We start from the raw sequence: 18568 nt of genomic DNA, 5'->3' as shown, positions 1-18568 counted from the left end.
TCCACGCCTCTGTGGTTGGGCGGGATGATGCTTAAAGCACTCCAGGCGGGGAGGAAGCCAATCTTGGTTCTCTGCTTCGTCAGATTTACTGTGTGTGGGGTTTGCATTTGGGGTTTGGGGTGGGGTGTGGGAGTGGCTTTTGCACAGTTTAGAAGCCAGCCTTTCCCCAGGGGTGAGGAGGCACTGGGGAGGATCGAGGGAGGGATGAAAGGCCTAATCTTCTTATGTAAGAGTCATGAAAGAGCATGTTGGTAATGCCCAGGCAGCAGGGCTGCTAAGTTTAGATTTGAACCTCAAACTTCCAAACTTTGAGAGGCATCTGAAGCCGCTGCTGCCTTCAAGCTGTGCTGGCTGTGGCCAGAAGGACTTTGTCTGTGGCTCTGTGGCCTCCACATGGACAGCTGGGGGAGCTGGTGGGCATTAGAGGAAGGGCAGATGTAATGGGTTTCAGGAAAACAGTGGCAACTTCAGAGAAGACCCTCCTGATCAGCCTGCCCTCATCAGCCTCCTCTCCAGCAAAGACTAGAGTAGGCGGAGTTCCCATTGTGGCTCAGTGGGTTAAGAACCTGACCATCCATGAGGATGTGCATTCGATCCCTGGCCTTGCTCAGTGGATTAAGGATCCGGTGTTGCCATGAGCTGTGGTGTGGGTTGCAGACTTGGCTTGGATCCTGATTTGCTGTGGCTGTGGTGTAGGCTGGTGGCTACAGCTCTGATTGGTCCCCTAGCCTGGGAACTTCATTATGCCACAGGTGTGGCCCTAAAAAGCAAAAAAAAAAAAAGTAGAGTAGGAGGTCACAGAGGAGAGGCTGTGGTGGGAACAATGGCAGGGACAATTGGGCTCTGTAGCCAACTTGGCCACTGCTTTGTTTTCTGTCTGTCACTGCCCACACTGGAAAGAAAGTTCTTCCCACTCACCAGCACAGAGGAGAGGAAGCCAGTGTTCTCCAGCTCCTGAAGGAGGTCTTTGGGGAATCAGAACCAGGAGGCAGTGTGGTCCCAACCGGGGCAGATGCCTGGCTGGACAGCAGACCGCCAGGAGAAATTGGGAGATGATGTCCTCCTTGTGCAGAGTGTGTGTGTGTGGGAGGGGCAGAGGACGGGGGCTTCGGGGCACTGCAACCTCAGAGGGAACACGGTCCACAGGACCACCCCTCAACAATTCCAAGGGTGGGGCCTCCAAGACCATCCTTACCTCTGCTAATTCACTAGGACTCACAGAACCTACTGAGGGCCCTTATACTCATGGTTACTGTTTGTTACAGGGAAAGGGACAGATTAAGATCAGCCAAGCGATGAGCAGCCTGGGGCAGAGTCCAGGAGGGCTCCAGGCATGGAGCCGTCCTCTCCCCCTGGACCCACTGAGACTGTTAACTCCTCCAGCAACGATGAGTGACAAGACACATGGAACGTTGCTAACCAGGTTAGTTCACACAAGCCTCAGTGTCCAGAGATTCACTGGGGCTCCATCATCAACGGTCCCCTGGCTGACATCAGTCTCCAATCCCTCTGGAGGTCCAGCTGCCTGGTCTAGGTCCCTGTGCCTCAAAGTCTCTGCCCTAAATCACACTGTTGATTTATCCTGTGTGGCCAGTCCTTGCCCTAAATAAAGATACTCCCATCTGGCATGACATTGCAACAGCTTAGAGATTTCCTTCCAGAAGCCTAGGGCAAAGGCCAGACATTCTGGGTGAGGTTAAATTCTTAACTACACAGATTAAACAGTCCCAGCCCAAATCAGATTGTGAAAAAGTGCCCAGAAGAAGAAACACAGTCCTTCCCTTGTGGCTGACACAGTCTGGTTGGGACTCAAGGCTCCAGGAGCTGTTTGTGGGCAGGATTTCAGTGCCACACATCCCCTTGGCCTGTGCTTGTGCAGCGTGCAAACCACCCTATCCTACGTGGCAGGCTCAGACAGACACTGCCTGCAAGCCAGCCCCCCTAGGCAGCCCTACCATGTTAGCCGCACACACAGGGCCATTGAAACTGTCTGGGAGTTCCTGTCGTGGCTCAGAGGTTAGCAAACCCGACTAGCATCCATGAGGATGTGAGTTCAACCCCTGGCCTTGCTCAGTGGGTTAAGGATCCAACGTGGCCGTGAGCTGTGGTGTAGGTTGCAGATGAGTCTTGGATTCCGCATTGCTTTGGCTGTGGTGTAGGCCGGTGGCTGCAGCTTTGATTGGACCCCTAGCCTGGGAACCTCCCTGTGCCATGGGTGCTGCCCTAAAAAGACAAAAAGACCAAAACCAAAACCAAAATAAAACCAAAACAACCCTCTGACCTTACCCACTGCATCACCAGGGGGCTCCACACAATTGGTTTTATACACCGGAAATCCCTGCCTCTATTCAGGATTGTTTGATTTTAATGTTTCCCACATTATTTAAAAGTGGTAAAGTTGAGAATATAAAAGAAAAAAGCCACTGGGAACCTTGCCATTTATCATGGACTGCATGTTTGTGTCTCCCCCACTTTCCCGGTTCCACTGTTAAAACCTGGATCCACAGCAGGAAGGTCTTAGGAGGAGGGGCTTTGAGAGTTAATTAGAGGTAGGTTAGGTCATGAGGGTGGGGCCTTCAGGATGGAATTAATGCCCTTATAAAAAGGAGAGGAGAGGAGGTCTCTTGTGGCTCAGAGCATTGAGGATTTGGCATTGTCACTGCCTTGGCTCAGGTCATTGCTGTCATTCAGGTTTGATCCCTGGCCCTGGAACTTCTGCAGTACCCTGGATGCAATAAAAAAAAAAAAAAAAAAAAAAAAAAAAAGGAGTTCCCGTCATGGTGCAGTGGTTAACAAATCCGACTAGGAACCATGAGGTTGCGGGTTCGATCCCTGGCCTTGCTCAGTGGGTTAAGGATCTTGCATTGCTGTGAGCTGTGGTGTAGGTCACAGAAGCGGCTTGGATCCTGAGTTGCTGTGGCTGTGGTGTAGGCCAGCAGCTGTAGCTCTGATTAGACCCCTAGCCTGGGACCTCCATATGCCACGGGTATGGCCCTAAAAAGCAAAAAAAAAAAAAAAAGAAAAAAAGAGAGGCACCATGGGATCTTTCTGCCTCACAAGGAAGACCATGTGAAGACGTAATCAGGAAGAGGGTTCTCACCCAAACCCTGACCACCTCACCAGGCTGGCACCCTGATCTCAGACTTGCAGCCTCCAGAGGTGTGAGAAATAAATGTCTCTTGTCTAAGCCATCCTTACACCTGTTACCTATAGCAGCCTGTGCTAAGACAATATTCTAACAAGTCATTTATTTTAAAACATTTAATAATTTTTTTTGATAGTGCCCACGGTATGTGGAATTTCCTGGGCCGGGGATCGAACCTGAGCCACAGCAGTAACCATGCCAGGTTCTTAACTCACTGAGCCACTAGGGAACTCCTTACAAATCATTTATAATGTTATCTTCCAGAGGTTCTGGTATTAGTTTCTTTTTTTTTTAAAGATTTTTATTTTTTCTATTATAGTTGATTCACAATGTTCTGTCAATTTCTGCTGTACAGCAAAGTGACCCAGTCTCAGTCATACATATATATACATATATATATATATATATATATATATATATATATATATACACATACACAGTATTAGTTTCTTATCAATGTCATAACAAACTACCATAGACCTGAGAGAGGCCAGGGATCGAACTGGCATCCTCATGGTTCCTAGTCCGATTCGTTTCCACTGAGCCATGACGGGAACTCCCCTATTCTACTATTTTTACATTGTGGTTGCAGTAATACTAAAATAGGATTGTTTTCAGTGAGCACTGGCAGAGAACTATCTCCCCGGAGGAAGTCTTTGTAACCTTTCCTCAAGGATTTGAACCCTCCACTGAGGGGATGTGCTTCAATTTGCACATGCTGGCAACCATGCATTCTGGTTGCATTCTGGGCTGCAATACAGCTTTCTGAAGCTGGCATGCCCCATACCTGGGATTATTGCATTAGCATAGGTTCCCAGGAACAGGTCAAAGGGAGCAGGTTTATGATTTGTATTACTCATTGCCTCATTGTTATCTCTGATTGTATCACTTTAAACAGTCTCTCCTAATCAACGTCATTTGGCTTTGTTAAAAATTAAAAAGTTTAAAGGCAGTATATCCTCAATAAAAAGTAATTTGGGAAATATTAAAAAGAACCAAAGGGGGGGGGGACCCTGAAGTCGCATAAATATTAAAACAAAACTTCTTCCTTGGATGTTGTACACTGTTCTGATTGATGGAAGAACTGAGTTAGAACTTGGAAGAAACCCTAATCCAAACTGGACTAAACAAAATGGGAATTCTTCATCTCAGGTGGCTGGAAACCACAGGAGGTAGTCAGAGGCAGGGCTAGATCCCAGAGCCAAAAGTCCTCAGGACCCGGTTTCTGACTCTTTTTTGTAGGCTATCTTCATTTTTAGGGACAGACTTTATAGCTCCAGGAAGCCTGACAGGGTCTCATTGGTCCATCCCTGCAGCTAGGGGAGTGCTGTGCTCTGATTGGTCAGCCCGAGCTATAGCGTCACCCCCAAGGACAGCCCCCTGGAGTCAGGGAACTGAGCAGAGGAAGCGCAGGGTCACTCCTGCAAAGTAAAACAATTACACCTGACAAGGATTTCATGGAGTTCGAATGTGCAAGAGTGGGGCTGATTGGCTGGTCTTGGGTCAGGTGCCCACCTCCAGCCCAATTAGCTGTGGCAGAGGGAGTAGAGGCGGGGCTGAGGGCGGGGCTAGAGGTGGTGCGGCTGGTGCTTGGGTGCTAAGCCTTGCAGGGAGGACAGGCTGCTTTGGCTCAGCTCTTTTCCCCAAGGGCTGCGGTGGGGTGGGGTCAGCAGTCAGGCCTGAGCGCTGCCTCATCTCATTTGTTTTCTTCACTGTTTTCCCAGTGCTTACTTGTCGGTGTTCCATTTTAAACTCCCAACAATACTCTGAAATTGCAGTTGAGAGGGTAGGCGTCTTGCCTAAGGTCACACAGCCAGGAAGTGATTCAAAGGGCACTCAGGTGATTAATCGGAAAATAGTACTTAAGGGATCCCCAGAAGGGACCTGGAGCAGGTGGGGCATGGGGACCTATACCCAAGCTGAAGGTCCTGAAAGGGGGGTTGACAGGGAGGCGCTAGAGGAGAAGGAGCATCCTGGACGCTTGATTCAAGTGTCAGGCCTGGGCTTTACTGACCCAGGGTGGACATCTGCTCCTAGCTCGTGTGAGGTTTCTGAAGCTGTGTCTTCTTGGAGCACCACCTGGTCCTGCCTGCCTCCCCGAGGGCCTGTTCCGCCTCCCTGAGGTTCTGTCCTCCCAAACTCTGCCTCACTGCGCTGGTGGGTGATTGAGTGGCTCTCCCTGCCTGACCCTCTCCAGGAGTGGGCTGGTGCCTTTATGTGGGGGTGGGGATGGCCAGGTTGGGAAGCCCACAGTCCCCATCAGTCATGGAACAGGTCATGGGCCTGCGAGAGTTCTAGCATTGGTTCTCCACTCTTCAGGACTCCAAGGGGTCCAGGGGCTCCTCCTCACATTTTTAGTCAGCCCTGAGCACCTACAGGAGCCAGGGTACCCAGTCCGCACCCCTCCCATCCATAAGCTTCCTTCTTTCTTAACGCTCTGCACCCACTGGAACATCAGCCACTACTTTCTTATGGAAGTTGCCACCTCTTTCCAGGAGCCTGTCCTGATTGCCTCTCTGCATGCCCAGTTGTTCATTGCTTTAATTTGTGCCACAGCAGGTTGTGAGCAAGTGTTCCGATTCTATAAGCTGGTACCTCCTCTAAGGGGCCCTAGAGGCAGTCGCCTCAAGCCTGTGGCTAAAGGCAAAGGATGTGCAGAATCTTCATCCAGCCATGAATTCATTAATTCTTGAAGTCTGATAGGGGTGGGCCGCATAGGCCCAGCGAGCAGTCTGCATTCTTTAACCAAGGTGAGGAGGCTGGACGCGGGTTCCCCGAGAGGACCTGGTCTGGTCCACGCACTGTGGGGTCCAGCAGGGGACGTTCTTGCAACATGCAATTTACTTTTTTCACTTCTCCAATGCTCCAAAAATGGCAGCCCTAGTAGCTTTGCTACAGGGGGAAACTGCTCATCTTGACTGCATCCTCCGCGCACAGAGGAATATTCTTGGAATTTCGTTCCTGGTCCCCGAGGAGATCTGCGAGCTAAGCGTGCTAAGCTGGGCAAGAGGGAGGGTCAAAGGCGCCGGAAGCGTTGCGTCCGGAGGTGGGAGCCGAGGAGCAACATTCATGGGAGCTACTCTATATATGCGCGCTGCCTCGGATGCCCAGTCCCCCAGCTGGGCCTGGTCATGTCCCCAGGGGTTCAGAGCGCGATTTAACACCCCGAGTGGGCTTTGCCGAGGGAACCGGGGAGGGGGGGCGGTCACCGCATCCACCTTGGCCAGGCCTTGGTCCAGCGACACCTGCCACATCAATTCCCGGGGGAGGGGGGTTGTCTTCCAGCCCTTAGGCCGAGTAGGAGGCCCAGGACCCTGCGTGTCTTCTATTAGCACAGGGGACCTCAGCCACCGCTCAGCTAACCGGAAGATCCCTCCCTTCCCGAATGCTTCAACCGGGCCGGATTTCCAGCAAGGACAGCCCACGCGGGCGGCGACACGCGTGTCCCTGCGCACGCACACACTCTTGAGCACGTCGGCCCGGGCGCGCGCAGGCACAGGCACTGCCGCGGGCCGGCACCCGCCCGTAGCACACGCGTCCGCCCGGGTACCCAGGGGCCCAGAATGATCAGAGTGCGGCTCAAGGGGAGGCAGCGGACCCCGGCGGGGCAGAGCTGGTGTCCCGGGAGAGCCCGGGAGGCGGAGCTCGCGTGGCCGGGCGCGCCGGGGCGGGGCGGGGCTGCGCCGCCGCGGTCCGCGCAGCCCCGCCCTCGGCCCCGCCACTGGCTCGGTTGCTCACGCTGCAGCCCCCGCCGTAGTCGCCGCGGAGCCCACTGCCACCGCTTCGGAGGTAGGCGCCGCGCAGAGGGACCCGGGCTCTGCCTGCGCCCCGGGCCGCAGGCCGGCTCTTGGGGAGGTAGGAGGAGATGGGGCGGAGAGCCGGCCACGGCGAGGGCTCCAGGGCTGGGCCGGGGCCGGAGCCGGGAGCGGCCCTCGCGGGCCTGGCGGGTCAGCGGCGGACAGAGCAGGCCGCGCGGGGCAGGCGGGCAGGCGGTGAGCGGGCCCGGGCGGGGGAGCGAGAGGCCCGGACATCCGGAGCCGCCTGCGGCTGGGGACCAGAGCCCGCGGGGAGGTGCGGGTGGAAGGGCCCGCGTCGCCGCGTGGAGGCCCGCCGGCTGCAGGTCTAGGTGACCTTCCCCGGAGGCGCCCTCTGGCCCTCGATCCCGCCAGCGCGGATAGGGCAGGGATCCGCCCGCCACCTACGCTCGCGGGGCCGGGCTCAGGGACCTGTGCGGGCCACATTGGCGCCGCGGGGATGAGCTCACGTGACGACTGTGGCCCCGCGCCCCCAGCCCTTGCGCGCCCTGTCTGGTCCACGCCCGGAGCAGCTGGCGCCCGGCACTGTCCGCTCGTGCCAGCGCCTTCCGGGAGGAACGGGAGGCAGGCAGTCGACTTAGGCCGCAGGGACCCGGCCGGGACGAGGGCCTGGGCAGGAGGTCAGGCCTTGGAAAAGGAGCTCCTGCGGGGAGCGATGTGGCTTTAGCAGGGATTCCTTTCTGATTAGGTGGCTCATTCATTCACCAAATGCAGCGGTGCATTCTTGAAACTGACTTCTAGCACTTTGGATTTGAGGCCCGCACCCCTGTGACTTGTCCAAGGTCACAGCTGGGAAGATACCAAGCCTCAGTTTTTTCATCTGTAGAATGGGAGCAATTCTACTTCTTCATTGGGTTTTTGGGGCGAATAAAATGAGTTAACTTCAGACGTTCAGAACAGTGCCTGGCATGGAGAAGGCCTGGGTAGAAACCTTGACACTTACCCTTGAGGCTTTTTGGGAGCTTCTAGCCCATCCTTACAGAATGTTTTGTTCCACGTGGTGCTCTGGAAGGGGTTCAATAAAGGTAGCCCCTGTTATTTTAAACATTATTATTAAGCATTTGTGTGCTGGGCATTGAGTAACTTTCAGGGTCATTCATCAATAGCCTTTAAATTTTACAGACAGACAAAGTCAGGCCGGAGCAGGAAGGTGAATGTAGGGACAGACCTGGGCTAAGCCTAGGCCTGTTCCTCTTGAGCCCCCCCCGAACCAGCCTCCCCTCTCCAGAGAAGAAAGGGAATGAGCTTCCTCTTTGTCTAACATGCTGTTGCCAGGACCAGGGCACACTGCCCAGGGTCTGCCTTCCCCCCCAGCTCTGGACCGAGTTCCTACAGATCAGGCTTAAGCCCTATGCAGCTTTGTTTTCAGTGCCTGGGGTGGTGCCACCTGGCACACAGTAGGTGCTTGAGAAAGATCTGTATAAGTGAAGGTACTCCTGCCTTTTTTTTTTTTTTTTTTTGGTCTTTGCTAGGGCTGCACTAGCGGCATATGGAGGTTCCCAGGCTAGGGGTCTAATCGGAGCTATAGCCGCCAGCCTGTGCCAGGGCCACAGCAACGTGGGATCCGAGCCTAGTCTGCAACCTACACCACAGCTCACGGCAACGCCGGATCGTTAACCCACTGAGCAAGGCCAGGGATCGAACCCGCAACCTCATGGTCCTTAGTTGGATTTGTTAACCACTGAGTCATGACGGGAACTCCTGTACTCCTGCTTTTTATCCAAGAGTCAATTCACCCTTTTTGACAGAAGAATAGTTTTTTTTTTTTTTTTTTTTTTGGCACTCCAGAGTGTGGCTTAGAGTAGGTGCTCATTAAGTATTTGTGTGGGATTATTGAATGGGCCTGTGTAGTGGTTGTAGGCCCAAACTGTAGTCTCTCTCTTTGTTTTTTGTTCTTTGATTTGGGGGCTGCACCTGAGGCTTATGGAGGTTCCCAGGCTAGGGGTCATATCAGAGCTACAGCTGCTGGTCTACACCACAGCCACAGCAACTCTGGATCAGAGCTATGTCAGTGACCTACACCACAGCTCACGGCAATGCCGGATCCCTGACCCACTGAGCAAGGCTGGGGATCGAACCTGTGACCTCATGGTTCCTAGTCGGATTCGCTTCCACTGCGCCACAACGGGAACTCCCAGCCTGTAATCTCTTGATCTTGAACATCCGTTTTGAGGGAGACACATCTCACTCACTTCCAGAAAATAGCCTTGCCCAGCAGAGAGCTACAAATAATTAAAGAGCTGTGATGGTGTGGACAGCCCCAGAGCAGGGAGAGGCCCAACTGCTTTCCAGTTTGAAATAACTGCTTTAGACGTGTTATCTTCATTTCCGTGACTTTCCGAGTCCTTTGGGAAACTCGTTGAACGGGTGTTTCTAGGTTTGCAGGGGAGGGTTACATTGGTGCATGGGATTCTTCTAAAGCCCTCGGGCCTGGTGCCTTTCTTCCCTCCCCGAAGGTGAGTGAGCCAATGGCTTCTACTGGACTCGTTGCAGAAGGGCCTGACCCCGGGGATGTGCTCAGTTGATTAGTTTACTTCTGCTCTTCTGTAGGCGGGGGCTCCTTGGAGACAGAGGGGCTCAGGAGGACCAGATAGTGAGCGGTTGCCTGTGGGCCTCTGGCCCCATTGGGCATCTCCCAGCTGGTGGTCTTGGGGGACATTCAGCCCCGACCTTTACTGGTGAGATGCTCCCGACGTCCACTTAGCCCTCGATGGGCTTTCTCAAGGTGTGACATCTTTGGTGAGAGAGAGGCACATGTGGCTGAGAGCCAGCCCAAGCCCGTAGGCGGCCCCTCAACATATGTAGGGTGGCCTTGTCCTTCTCTGTGGTCACTACTGAGGGAAGGTCATCAGAGGACTCGTCAGCTGGCTCTGGGCAGGGTCCTCCAGGTCTCTGTTTGCTCCCTCAGAGGGGTGACAGTGAGTGGGCATCTTAGCCCTTTTTCCAGAACTGGGCCAGGAGAGTCCCAGGGAGCAGGTCGCGCACTCACCGCCCAGCTCTGATAGGACCCGGGGGGGTCTCGCATGGGTCCATTGACCTTCTTGTGTCTGTTTCTCCATCTGAGCATGTCATCATTGTCATCATGGTCCTTCTTTATTGAGGCCAAGCTCCTCGGGGCTTGCCGTATGTACAGTGCCGCTGACTCCAGCATCCTCCCAGCCCCGCAAGAGCAGTACTGTTGTTTCCATGGTCCCGGTCCAAGGCTTGAGCTCAGAGAGGCGAGGTCCCCATCCCAGCGGAAGTGGGGTTGGGATTCGGGGCCTGGGCTGGCCAGCTCCAGCGCTGATGGTTTCACCCTGTGGTGGCCCCCTCCACGGGGCCACTGCAAGGAGCTGGCAGATGTGAGCGCCTTTTGAAGGGTAGCATTTGCTCTTCAGAGGGCAGGTGTTGCTCTTTTGCACCGATTGGAGTGAGTGTGTATGTGGCGGGGTGTAGGTTAGCTGTCAGTGGACGACGCGCATTGAGTCACCCTCTGCGTGGCAAGAAGTGTGGCACCGTGTTTATCAGGAGAAGTGTCGGTTTTCCCTGGGATGCGGTGGGAGGCATTCTTCCAGGACCTGGCTGGACAGTATTCAGCTAAACAATACCTCGTTAGGGCTGGGGAGGACTCTGAACTCTGTGATTCCGAATGACCTTCTGGCATCCGCACAGCAGCTGTGATTATAAGAAGTGTGTGGAATGAAAACCTGTAGTGCATGCTCTCCTTATGTGTGTTGCTTATTTACTGGGTACCAGCCATAGTACTAAGTGCTTTATACTAGCAAGCGAATTCCGTCCTCACAATGATGCTGAGTCAGGTACCCTTGCCCTGTAGCGGCGCTGAAAGACAGTGAGAGGCAGATAGGTGGTGACTTGCCAGATCACAGAGAGAGTGGTGGCGGAGGATTGGAACTCGGGTCTGCTGGACTCCCGAGGCTGCCTAAGCACCGTTGATTTTACCCCCCCCCCCCCACAAGTCAAGCCTGGCAGCGAGGCTCCAGGGCATTTGAGGTGCGAAGGTCAGGCAGGAAGCCTAGGGGCGCCTGGGACCCAGGCCTCCTCGTGCTGCCTGCCAGCCCAGGTCTCCTCCTCTGCTGGGTGGGTGGGTGGGCGGGCAGGGTACCCCTCAGACAGCAACATTCTCTTGAGGCTTGCGAAAAGCTGTGCCTGAGTTTTAAAATAGAAGCAACGCCTGGAAAGCCTGGCTGCCCTGTGTGAGTCGCTTCTGGAAGGGGGGAGGGGGCACAGCTGCACCAGGAGCACCAATACCAGAGCCAGAGCATTGGCTTTGCCAGCATCCTGGAGACCCCAGCCGGGGGCTCTTTTCCTGGGCTGCCTCTTGGGAGGCGAGGGGGAGAGGTGTGGAGTGGGGGTAGGCAGGGAGGCTCCTGATGCTCTTGGCCTCACATGTTGGTTTTCAGAGCAGCTCTGGCCTCCTGCTGGGGAAATTGCTTTTCCTGGTCCTCACAGTTCGGGAGGAGTTGCTTGCTCTCTAATCCTCCGCTGGTGTGATGTGCCTCTGAGAGGATGGCCCAGTTCTGCCCTCACAGACTGCCTGGTGTGGTGGTAGAAAGAGCAGACAGAGGAGTTCCCGTCGTGGCGCAGTGGTTAACGAATCCGACTAGGAACCATGAGGTTGCGGGTTCCATCCCTGGCCTCGCTCAGTGGCTGAAGGACCCGGTGTTGCCGTGAGCTGTGGTGTAGATCACAGACGTGGCTCGGATCCTGCAAAGTTGCTGTGGCTCTGGCGTAGGCTGGCGGCTACAGCTCCAATTGGACCCCTAGCCTGGGAACCTCCATATTCGACAGGAGCAGCCCAAGAAATGGCAAAAAGACAAAAGAAAAAAAAAAAAAAAAGAAAGAAAAGAAATAGCAGACAGAGCCAAAGGCTTTCCTCCGCTTCTCCCTTCCTGAGGGCAAGCCAGGATGGTGCTGGCGATGGACCTGATTGCTGTGTGGGCCCGTGTCCTGCGTCCTTGCGGGAATCAGCTGTACACGCACATGGGGTAATTCAAGAGCAGGATGAAGGGATCATTTGCAAAAGTGTGGGCACACTATGGGGGACCTGACGAGGGGGTCCTTGGGCACCAGGAAGGTGTCCTTTGGTGGGAACTGTGGCCTGGGGTAGGGGAAAGTTGTCTCTGCCCCTGAGGCCCAGCAGGAAGGGAGCCTGGGGCGTGAATACCCCACCTTTACTCTCCCATCTTCTGCTGCTGCCTCCTTTTGGCTGAACCAACCCATAGCCCATTGATTTTTTTTGTCTTTTTAGGGCCGAACCCTCAGTATATGGAGGTTCCCAGGCTAGGGGGCACATTGGAGCTGTAGCCACTGGCTATAGCCACAGCAACGCCAGATCCGAGCTGCATCTACGACCTACCTCACAGCTCATGGCAACATCAAATCCTTAACCCGTTGAGCGAGGCCAGGGATTGAACCTGTGTCCTCATGGATGCTAGTCAGATGCGTTTTCCGCTGAGCCACAACCCAGAGTCCATTGGTGACGGTCCGTAATGATGAGCTCTTGGGGGCATAGGCCGGATGGAGGAGGAACGTGGATCTGCAGGGGCAAAGAAAGGCTGTCTAGAGGAATGGGTTGTGCTTATGCTGCCATTTTTGGCGAACTCACCCGGTGCCAGGCTTTCTGCATGCTCTGTTTGCCTTACTCAGTCCTTGCAACTGTGGCAATGGAAAGGCAGTATTGTCAGTCCCATTATAGAGATGGGCAAATTGAGACCCTGGGAGTACAGATGATAAGTGGCTTGTTCCGAGTCACACACCTGCCCAAGGCTGGCAGGGGCTAGATCCTCTGCTGGGTTCATAACCCCTTCCATGTGCCCCGCTTACTCAGATGGGTGGAGAGATGCCTAACCAGCGTGGCTCTTGCTGTCTAGGTCCCAGCCCTTTTATCCCCTTGCCCTTGAACCTGTGTTCCGAAGACATTTCCTCTCAGTTGTTCCTGCCTGGGCCCGGGAGCCGGTCAGCCCTGTTCTCTGTCAGCCCTGGCCGTGGTGGTTGGTTCCCTGGGGCGCCCAGGCTTCCCTGCCTGGGTCCTTCCGAGGGGGCTGCTGCAGAGCAAAGAGCGTAGTTCAAAGCAGGGATTCTGGTGGGTGTCAGGGCTGCCCTGCTTGTGTGTGAGGCAGGGAAAGGCTGAGCGGGGGGAGGGAGGCTTGTGAGTAAGTGCCTCTGGCGATTCTTGTGCACCCTGAAGATGCACCCTTCTGGGCAGGGTGGCCAGAGCCACCAGTGGTCCCCTGGGGGGTTGAATGTGCCGCTCGCCCCCTCCCCCTCCAGTCTTATCTATTAACCACCTCAGTGTGGTTTGAATCTGTCCTTGGAACCAGTATAGACACCTTCCAGGGGGCTTTTCCTCTGACACCTCTGCTGCTGCCGCTGTGTAGCCTATGACTTGTATCATGGTAAATGCAACATGGCTCAATTTTGGACACATTGGTTAAGTTTTTAATTTTCTGTCCTTAAAAAAAAAAAAAGGAGTTCCCATAGTGGCTCAGTGGTTAATGATCCCAACTAGTATCCATGAGGATGCAGGTTCAATCTCTGTCCTTATGCAGTGGGTTAAGGATCCGGTGTTGCCGTGAGCTGTGGTGTAGGTCACAGATGCGGCTTGGATTTGGCATTGCTATGCCTGTGGCATAGGCTGGCAGTTATAGCTCCAATTCGACCCCTCGTCTGGGAACCTCCACATGCTGTGAGTGTGGCCCTTAAAAAAAAAAAAGACAAAAAATAAATGATCAGAGTTTCCTGGTGGCTCAGTGGGTTAAGGATCTGGTGTTGTCACTGCTGTGGCTTGGGTCACTGCTGTGGTGCTGGTTGACCCCTGGCTGGGGAACTTTCATGTGCCTTGGGTGCAGCCCCCCCCCCAAAAAAAAAGAATCAAATACACAAACAACTTCAGTGATTAAGTGGAATAAAAGATGAAAATCCTATTTTAATTTCACTCTTTCTAGAAGCAACTCTAGGGCAGCCACAGTTTGCAGATTAGCTTGTCTCCTTCCCTTGCATATACTTTTCTATCCATTCACAAATAAGGAGCATATAAAGAGGAGTGTGTAAAAAGGTTTTCCTCCAGTTACCTGGAATTATTCATTTTCTGAGGCTTGCTTTTCTCATTGAATGATATCGTAGATAGCTTTCTGTGCTCCCGAGTAGAAATGCCCCCCATTCTTTTTGATTGCCACATGCGACTCCTTTGCAAGAACCTTAATTTTGGCGTTTCCGTTGTGGCTCAGTGGTTAACGAACCCGACTAGTATCCATGTGGATGGGGCTTCCATCCCTGGCCTCGCTCGGTGGGTTGCCATGAGCTGAGGTGTAGATTGCTGACAAGGCTCGGATCCCACATTGCTGTGGCTGTGGTGTAGGCTGGCAGCTACAGCTCTGCTTTGACCCTTAGCCTGGGAACCTCCATATGCCGAGGGTGTGGCCCTAAAAAGACAGAAGGCCAAAAAAAAAAAAAAAACCCTCATTTTTATTCATTTGTTTTCTTGTTGATGGGCATTGAGGTTGTTTATGAGTTTTGTGTTACAGATAACCCTGCAGTGAGCATCCTTGTATACACATCTCTGGGTGCCTTGGCTACCACTGTAGGTGGGTTCCTAGCAGTAGAACTGCCACTAGAATTCTGCATGTCCTCTTAGGCACTGCCCGAGAAGGGGCTTCTCAGGGGTGACACTGCAGGTGATACTCCTACTTGATGTGAATGAGCGTGGTCATTTTCCACACTATCAGTAGATAATGTCATTGACATTTTTGTGACTGTGGGACGAGTGAGCTTCCCAGACACAGAGGTGTCAGTCTCTCTCCTGTGGCTCCCAGAGGCCCTTTGAATAAAACCCATGCTTGGTTCTGAGGTCAGAAGTGACAGCTCTCGGAGTCCCTGTTGTGGCGCATCAGAAACAAACCCGACTAGAGACCATGAGGTTGCAGGTCCGATCCCTGGCCTCGCTCAGTGGGTTAAGGATCTGGCGTTGCTGTGAGCTGTGGTGTAGGTTGCAGATGCCGCTGGGATCTGGTGTTGCTGTGGCTGTGGTGTAGGCCAGTAGCTACAGCTCCGATTGGACCCCTAGCCTGGGAACCTCCCTATTGCCATGGGTGTGGCCCTATAATGACAAAAAGACAAAAAAAAAATTAAAAAAATAAAAAAGTGACAGGTCTTGCTTCTGAAGGCACTTGTCTCTTCCGCTAACGTTCAGCTCCCACTGTAGGGGTGGCACACGCTCTTTGTGCACTGTCCCTGGTGCTTCAGCAGTGTTCCTGTAGAGGGCGCTCCTGCCCACTGGTCACATTGTTTACTTAACTCCCTATTGTCAGATACTAAGTTTCCTTTTTTTTTCCTGCTGTAAAAATGCCTTAATGCTCAGTGCCCAGTTACTCATTAAACAGGCATTTATATCGGATGCCTACTGTGTGCCAGGCCTTGGCATCTTCATACGTGCAGTCCCTCCCGTATTTTGGGTAAATGTTTGCAAGCTCTGGGCTGCTTAGGGTTCAGGGTATGATTCGGGAGTAAGTGTGTTTGTAGGCGTGGAGGGGCCCTGGGAGCAGAGCCGCTGTCGCTGCCATGCAGCTGATGAGTCAGGGAGGTTGTGTCCCCCAAGGTGGAGGTTATGCAAGGCTGGGCTGCTGGGCCGTCGGCTCTCTCTCCCCTCCGAGCCTCCAGTAGGGGCTGGATTTTCATTCCTCCGCTGGAGTGGAGCTTGCATAATCTGTTCAAGGTCAGCCAAGGAATGGCTGGGTAGGGAGGCTGACAGGCCGTGGAGGGCAAGCAGCAATTCCTGTCTTCTGGTGTGACTTACAAGCCCAGCTCGAAGTCATCGGTGACTCTCGGCAGGTCTGCTCTGCCCGGCCCTGCCCATTCCTCATGCCCCATGTGTCCTTGGGAACCTTGTTCCCAGGCTCTGCCTTGGAGCCCTCACCTGGGTAGAGGTCTGGGGTCCTGGCTTCCCCAGGCAGCCTTCTGATTTCCATCTACACAGGGCGTGCTTTGTGCTCAGCCTCCAGGGGCTGTGCTGCCTAGCCCACCCCCGTCCCTTTAATTTTTTATTGAGGTAACACTTGTTTATAACATTCTATGTTTCAGAGTTCCAGTTGTGGCTCAGTGGTTAACAAATCTGACTAGGAACCATGAAGTTGCAGGTTCGATCCCTGGCCTTGCTCAGTGGGTTAAGGATCTGGCGTTGCCGTGCGCTGTGGTGTAGGTTGCAGACGTGGCTCGGATCTGGCGTTGCTGTGGCTCTGGTGTAGGCCGATGGCTACAGCTCCGATTCGACCCCTAGCCTGGGAACCTCCCCATATGCCACAGGTGTGGGCCTAGAAAAGACCAAAAAAAAAAAAAAAAAAAAAAAAATTCTGTGTTTCATGTGTACAGCCTTGTGTTTCTACATGTGTCCACCACCCAGAATCTGAGTTTCCATCCGTCACCACGTACTTGATCCCTTTCCCAGTCTCCCCCCTCTTCTTTTCCCTGTGGTAACCACTGCTGTATTCTCTGTATCTATGGGTTTGTTTTGGTTTGTTCATTTATTTTGTTTTTTTAATATTCCACCTATGAGCAAAATCTTAGGGTATTGTCTTCTCCGTCTGCTTTATTTCATTTAGCATAATACCCTCATGGTCCATCCATGTTGTCATATGACTACATTTCATCTTTTTTTTTTTTATGGTTGTGTCGTATGCACACACACATGAATACGTACATGCACCATATCTTTGTTATGCATTCATTGGTTGATTTCCATGTCTCGACTATTGTCAGTAATGCTGCAGCGAGCATGGGCATGCACTTATCTTTGCAAATTAGTATTTGCACATTCTTTGGATAAAGACCGTGAAGTGGAATGGCTAGATTATTATATGGTCGTTTGAGTCTTAATTTTGGGGAGGAATCTCCATTCTCTCTTGCACAGTGGCTGCCCCAGTTTGCCTTCCCACCTGCCGTGTATGTGAGTTCCCTTTTCTGAAGACGCATAGTCGCATGGTCGGGGGGGGGATGCTGCAGAGACAGACAGGGAGTGGTTTGGAGCTGATCCAGGTGGAGGGCAGGGCCAAGACAAGGGTTCAGCCTCCCAGGCAGTTCAGGCAGGCTATTACGTAGGATACTGAATTCTCTCCCCTCTAGTCCTGACCTGAAAAAGCAGGGATGGCAATCACTATTGTGACGATAAAATTGTTTTTGAAGGGGGGTCCTGAAAACTGTGTTGGGTGCTGTTTGCACTTGTAAGAAAGCTGAGCTTCTCAGACAGGCAGGCTGTTTCAGTCCTGTCGCATCAGTGCCGCCGGAGACAGGAGGTGGGGAAAGAGGAAGTCCCCACGGAAAGCAGAAGGGGAAGCTGTAGCCACAGGGCCTTTGGGGGCCTTTGGTGGAGGGGAGTCAGCCCCTTGCCCCTGTTGGTCCAGGAGTGGCATTGGTTCCTGTGCATCTTCCTTGCCAGGTGCTGTGCTGGGGCTGCAAGGGGAGCCTGGCTTTATGTGAGCTCCCTCTGCTGTCCCACCTCTCCTGTCTTTGGGTGGTAATCTCCTTAGTGGCCCCTTTAGGGCGATGCTTGCTGTGGCTGGAGTGTTTTTTGACAGGTGGCTTTGCTTTCCAGTTTGGGGGATTAGGGATAAGAGAGGGCGTTTGGGGAGCATTAAATGATGAGTGTTCTGCTTTTTTCCTGAGGGATGGACCACTCCAGATGTGACAGCTGCCTGTGCCTGCTGGGGTGGGTCCTAGAGCCAGGGGAGGGTACTTGGGAAGGCCCTGACCCCTGAGGTACAGGAGGTCTTAGCTGACCCGGAAATAGTGCCATTAGGCCTCACCTGGCTGGGCTGAGTTTGTGGCCCATTTGGGTAGGGGGCACAAACCAATACCTTTGAGCGCTCACGGGGGTGGAGAATGTTCTGGGCCCTTTGCTGAGATGTTCTGCACATTTCCTCGGGCTCTCCGACCTCACTTTTCGATCCAGGGTTGTTTCATTGCTTCTCCTGGGGGTGGTGGTGGTGGGGCAGGCGCATCTCTGGCTGGGCCACATGCCTAAGGCAGAAGGTGTCTCTGGGGGACCTGGCGGATGGTCTCCTGCTGTGTCCCTGGGGGTGGTGGAAGGGGAACAAGTTGGGAGAAGGGGGTCCGCAGACTTGAAAGAGCCAGTGAGAGCAGCCTAAAGCGGGTCTCTGCCCCTCTTCTCTGTGCCCTGATGCTAATAGGGACTGATGTGCCCATGGTTCCAGCCTGATCATGTGTAAAAATAACAACAGCGACAAAACTAGGGGAGCGTCAACAGCTTCCTGGGCTGTTCCTCTCCGCTCTGACACGAGAGGGAGCCGAGACACAATTGGCAAAACCTCTGAAAAAAAGTAAAAGAGGTCTTGGACCGTATTTTTGTCATTTAAAATTATTGAAGTTTACTTTTTATTTTATTTCTTTTCTTTCTTCTTTTTTTTTTTTTTTTTTTTTTTTTTTTTTGTCTTTTTGTCTTTCTAGGGCCACACCTGCGGCATGTGGAGGTTCCCAGGTTAGGGGTCGAATCAGAGCTGTAGCCGCCGACCTACACCACAGCCACAGCAACTGGGGATCCGAGCGGCATCTGCAACCTACACCACAGCTCACGGCAACGCCGGATCCTTAACCCACTGAG

The 18568-nt window shown here is 53.3% G+C and overlaps 1 protein-coding gene across 4 annotated transcripts in view; it reads left to right on the top strand.

Annotated features, from left to right (window-relative positions):
- Nucleotides 1-6898: 6898 nt before the first annotated feature.
- VDAC1 (voltage dependent anion channel 1) overlaps nt 6899-18568 on the top strand; it is a 31999-nt gene continuing 20329 nt past the window's right edge. For 2 of the 4 annotated variants that reach the window (XM_005652949.4, XM_005652948.4), the window contains exon 1: nt 6899-6934. The gene's annotated coding sequence lies outside the window, so the exon portion shown is untranslated. Of the gene's footprint in view, nt 7001-18568 lie in introns of all 4 variants that reach the window. The other 2 variants (XM_021080765.2, XM_005652950.4) reach the window with 1 other exon arrangement.

The sequence above is a fragment of the Sus scrofa genome, chromosome 2 (genome assembly GCF_054392235.1).
Source record: "Sus scrofa isolate SSC_HxYL_T2T_F1_AM1 chromosome 2, Sscrofa_HxYL_maternal_Yorkshire_Landrace_v2.0, whole genome shotgun sequence".
Classification (NCBI taxonomy): domain Eukaryota; kingdom Metazoa; phylum Chordata; class Mammalia; order Artiodactyla; family Suidae; genus Sus; species Sus scrofa.
This window is presented reverse-complemented; position numbering and strand designations above follow the sequence as displayed.